Below are 4,901 nucleotides of genomic sequence, written 5' to 3'. Positions count from 1 at the left end.
TTTGGCTCCCTGATGGAAAATCCTGGGACCTTTGAGTCTCCTGAGGGCTGGTGGCTCAGGCCTTTCCCTTCCCTGCCCATGCCTCTGAATGACAGGAAAGTGTGGGGTGATGGGTGAGGCTCAGGGACTGAGCGAGGTGGCCACATGGAGCCAACCCCTGGACTTGGCATGGACCTGGTGTGCACCTGACGTGTCAGACTGTAGCTGCCTTGCGCGCTGTACCCTGGGGGCCGGCTGGCCGGTGGAAGGTCCCCAAGCACCTCTTTCTAATCCTGGGCTTGAGAACCTGGGCTGGGGGCTGTCCCACCCTAGCTCTGAGCCTCCGAGCCTCAGCCAGCGCCTGGGCCAGCGGTTGCTGAGGCCCTGGAGCTCCGTCGTCATGGGGACCTGTAAGCTGACGAGTGTGGATTCTGCAGGACTGGGACACAGACCACAGGGAGGGCCTGCCAGGAAGGACGCCCGAGCAGGTGGCACCGAAGCTGAGACGCAGAGCTTGGGCAGGTGTTGCCGAGGCTGGGAGAGCTTCCTGGACTGAGGAAAAGCTCTGGGTCGCCGAGGTGCGAGGTGGCGGGGCCTTCATCCGGAGAGCAGGTGGCGGTGCGTGCAGAACGACCAGTCTCCCACGAGGAGCCTGGGCGCTGAGCAGACGCGGGCACACGAGGGCCAGCCTTCAGGTGCTTCTTGGGGATTTCGGCTTGTGAGCGTGCCGTGCCCCTTGGTCGCAGTCGTGGTGGAGTGCGCTTGTCCCCAAGGCAGGGGCAGCTGCCAGGCTACGGGCAGGGTGGAGAGCAGGGCCTTCGGTCACCCCTGCAGCTGTCAGGGACCTGGCGGACAGACACCAGAGGCCTCCGGAGGGCCGCGGTGGGCACAGACGTGCCTGCAGAGCCTCTCGGCATCAGCCTGTGTCGTGAACGCGGACTTCTGTTTATTTTTCTCTTCTCTTTAGAATTTTGCCAGAGGGTACATGCACTTGCCCGAGAGAAAGAGAGCCCGCCTCCCGATGGCAGTGGCCAAGGGCACTCCCGCCCCACTTCTCCCTGCGGGCTTTCGGGTGCACGCGCGCCTGGTGGTTTCTTGTCTCACCTTTCCTCAGTTTGCTGTGCGGTGCGTGTGCTCTTCAGAGTGAGCCAGACTGAGGGAGGCTAAGAAATCCCCGGGGGCTGGCCACACTGCAGTCCCCTCCCCTCCGCTCTCCTTCGGGCACACACATGCCCAGCACGTCTGCCACGCCACCAGGGCCAGGGCTCAGACCACTCTGTTGGAACTCGCTGCCCTAACCTCTGTGCCACCTGCTGGCCCACTTGCTGTGTTTCTTTCTTTCTTTTTTTTTTTTTAAGAGAGATCTTTGTTATAGGACATGTATGCTAGCCAGAGAGAGAAAGCAAGAGAGGCCGGCAGGTGGCATGATGGTTAAGTTAAGGGTGCTGGACCTCCATGTGGCAATACATAAAATAAATCTCAATAAAACAATCATTTAAAAATGGATGGCCAGCCCTCGGCGTTTTCGTCTCGTCTTTCTGTGCTTGTACCTTTTTTTTTCTTTTTTTTGAGAGGTTTTTGCTATAGGGCGCGTGCGCTCGCCAGACAGACAGAGAGACAGAAAGTGAGAAATCACCCCCCAGGGGGATGGTCACACCGCAGTCCCTTCTCCATTCTCCTCTCGGGATCTTGGGCACGCACACACACGTGCCCGGCGTGAGTTTTAAGCCACTGGGTCCGGGATGCGAACTGCGGTCGGCTACATGGGAATCCAGTGACATAGCCATTACGCTAACTGCTGGTCCCTGTGCTTGTACCTTTGATGCGTCCGAGTGTGTGTGAGACACGGGAAGCCAGGCATGCCCACCCTCGTTTCGCCTCGTCATTTCGACCTAGAGGGGTAGCTGTGGTGTGTGGAGCCTGCCGCCTGCCTCAGCTGTCCCCTGCCCTTCCGCTCTCCAGGGCTTCCTGCGGCTTCCCTCCCCGAGCCTGAGACCCAGGCCCTGGTGGGCTTCTGCTGGAACTGGCCGTCTCCCGGTGGATCGGCGTGCTTGGCGTGCTTGCAGGCTGCCCTTTGGTGACTGCCTGCTGGGTACTTGCTACCCTGCCCGCACCCGAGCCCCAGGACGGGCCAGGCTCTGGCTTGGATGGAGGCACGTCGGCCTTCCCAGCTCCTCCAGGGCAGGCTGGGTGCCCAGGCTCCCTGCAGAGTGAGGCTCAGCTGGAAAACGCGGCCCATGTCCCCCTTCCCTGGGACACCCTGTCCCTCTGGCCAGGCAGCTGGCTTTGCCAGGGGCCCAGCAATGCCCAGACAGTGCCCAGGGAGGGAGCCGAGATGGGCAGGCTCTGGCTTCACTCCCAGAAGCTTCCAGGGCCCAGCCCTGGCCCTTCAGCAACACTGCACGGTGAGCCCTGTGAGGCGACCTTGGGAAGGGCTCCGTCCCCTGTCCTGGGGTGGAAGCCAGCTGTGTCTTCTGGTCCAGGCCGTTCAAGCCTTGAGTGATGCCCACCAGCCCTGCCAGTGGGTGTGGGACTGCCCACTGGGCTGGATGACACCCTGCACCTAGAAGGTGGGGGCCACAAGCTGGGCCTCCTGACCACCCCAGAGATGTCGGGGGGAGGAGGGCCACCCCTGCCTGCTTGTTCCTGTCTGGGGACCAGGCGGGTGTGGCTCCTGTGCCCCCTGGCTGTGACAGCTCAGATGAGGAGGCTCTGGGGGTGGGCAGGCGCTGCGGGCACAAGCCTTTTCCTCCCCTCCCTGGAGCGCCCCCTGCAGGCAGAGTGAGAGAAGAGCAGCCAGCGCGGGGTGGGGGGGTGGGGACTGGCCAGTCATGCCTGGCTCACCCCGCTCTCGCAGCCCGGTGTCTTGCTGTCACTGCGGGGCTCCCACTCCTGCCCTCTGTTCTGGCCCGGGGTCCGGCCCACATGCCCCCTTGTCACCTGGAGACAGGTCCGTCTGGGAGAGCTCGGTGCAGTGAGGACGTGCAGCCCCCACGGGCCCTGCAGCGTGAGGAGCCCTCCACGCCTGCCTGCCGCCCAGGGACTGTCACAGCAGACCTCACTGCCTGGGCCTGGCCGCCTGGCCCTCTGTCTAGGCCCGGTTCCCTGGTTCGGAGCCAGATGTGGGGATCTGGCCGGGCTTCGGCCCTTCTTCCCTGCCCACTGCCCGCTCCCGCCAGCACGCTCCCTCTGGGCTTGCTCCCCAGATCAGCTCCCCCGACTTGAATCCATTAGTTTAAACGTCATCGCTTCCGGTCCAGGGAGCCAGCCTCGAGCGCCATAAATAGAAGGGAACGGAAGGGAAGCCCAAGCCAGGAGCAGCGGAGGGGCCGCCAGAGCGGGGCGAGGTGGGGCGGGGCGAGGAGGCGGGCGGGGCGGGGCGAGTGGGCCCCTCCCCCCCGTGGCCAGGCCCTCCCGTCTGCCCAGCGCCAGCTCTGGGGCGGTCCCGGAGCTCGGCCGAGGGGACCTGGCTCTGGGAGAGGATGGGCCTCTGGCCGCCCACGCTGGCCTGTCCTGGCAGAGGGAGGAGGCGGCTGGCAGGGCGGGGTGCGTTACATAACCGGGTGCCCCCCCCAAGCTGTTTCCAGCACAGGAGCCAGCGTTGGGGTGCGGGGCCTGGCACTCGCCCGCGCCACTGACCACATGCGTCTGGAATGTGCAGATGTTTCCTTGGGGGCTCCGTTGGCCTCAGACCCCGCCCAGCATCTGGACTGGGGAGTGGGCACCCTGGCCACCCCCTCCTCTGCGGAGAGGAAACAGGCTACTCGAAGCGGTCAGAGCCCTCGCCCCTCTGGGGCGTCTGTTCTTTGAGCTCCAGGGTAGGGGTGGCCCTCAAAGTCCGCTCCTGGAAAACGCATGGCCTCTGCTCACACACCCTAACACAGCCCCATGGCTCATCCCGCCCCCACCTGGGCCGAGCCATGGGAGAGGAGGGTGGGGAGCCCCAGCTCTGGTGAGAGCCAGGCACCGGGATGTCCTGTGATTGCCCGAGTCCATGGGCACTTCTGGGGGGGGCCGAGGGCCTCCTGTGGTCAGATGCACCCCTGGGAGGGGCGGGGCCAGGTGGCAGCGCTGCAGGCTCCACCTGCACTCAGGCCTCTCAGAGCAGGAGAGGGAGTGGGTGGTAGGCCTGGGAGCTGCCCCCACTCTGTCTAGACATGCTGTGGGCAGCAGGGCCTAGCCTGCCACCATCTGCTACCTGCCGCATGGTCCCCAGGTCACCCCAAGCTGGCCTGGCCCCTTCCAGCCTTACTCGTGGAACCCCAGAAGCCTGGTTTGTGCCTCCAGGGGGCCCTCACAGGCTCAGAGGGTGGGCTCCCTAGACCCAACCTCTGCAGGATGGTCATGGCCAGGCCACTGGGCCTCCTGCCATGGTGGGCGAGGAGGGCATGTGGACTGCCCCTTCTGCCACTCCGGCTGTGCCCCCAGCCTGGCAGGGAGCCCAGGTGTGGGTGGGGCTCCAGGATGATGTCACTGGGGGTGCTGAGGGAGCCCCAGGCAATGGGGCCTGGGCTGGCCTGAGGCTGCCTGGCCAGGCATTGGCGGTGCCCTGGAACCATGATGGCAAAAGCAGACAGAGCCGGCCTGGGATGGGTCCAGGCTCCAGGAGTGGGGGCTGGACAAGGACTTGGCGTCCTGTTCGCTGACGCCTGAGCTGTCAGACTTGTCTGCACTGGTTTCCCCCACCCTGGGTGTGACCCCCCAGCCTCCTGCTGTTTGGGACCCTGGGCTGTGGGCCTGGTGACTGCTGGGAGCCTGTGGGACACATCTGGTTGGGGCACGGGGCCCCAGAGCTGCCCTACCCCAGCCCTGCCCGGGCTCTCAGGGGCCCTCAGCAGCTGCCACTCTTTTTTTTTTTTTTTTTTTTTTTTTGGAGAGGTTTTTGCTATAGGGCGTGTGCGCCCGCCAGGACGACAGAGAGA

This window comes from Tupaia chinensis, unplaced genomic scaffold (assembly GCF_000334495.1).
Source record: "Tupaia chinensis unplaced genomic scaffold, TupChi_1.0 Scaffold000178_1, whole genome shotgun sequence".
Lineage (NCBI taxonomy): Eukaryota > Metazoa > Chordata > Mammalia > Scandentia > Tupaiidae > Tupaia > Tupaia belangeri.
The sequence above is the reverse complement of the archived record's forward strand: the minus strand, read 5'-3'. Positions refer to the sequence as shown.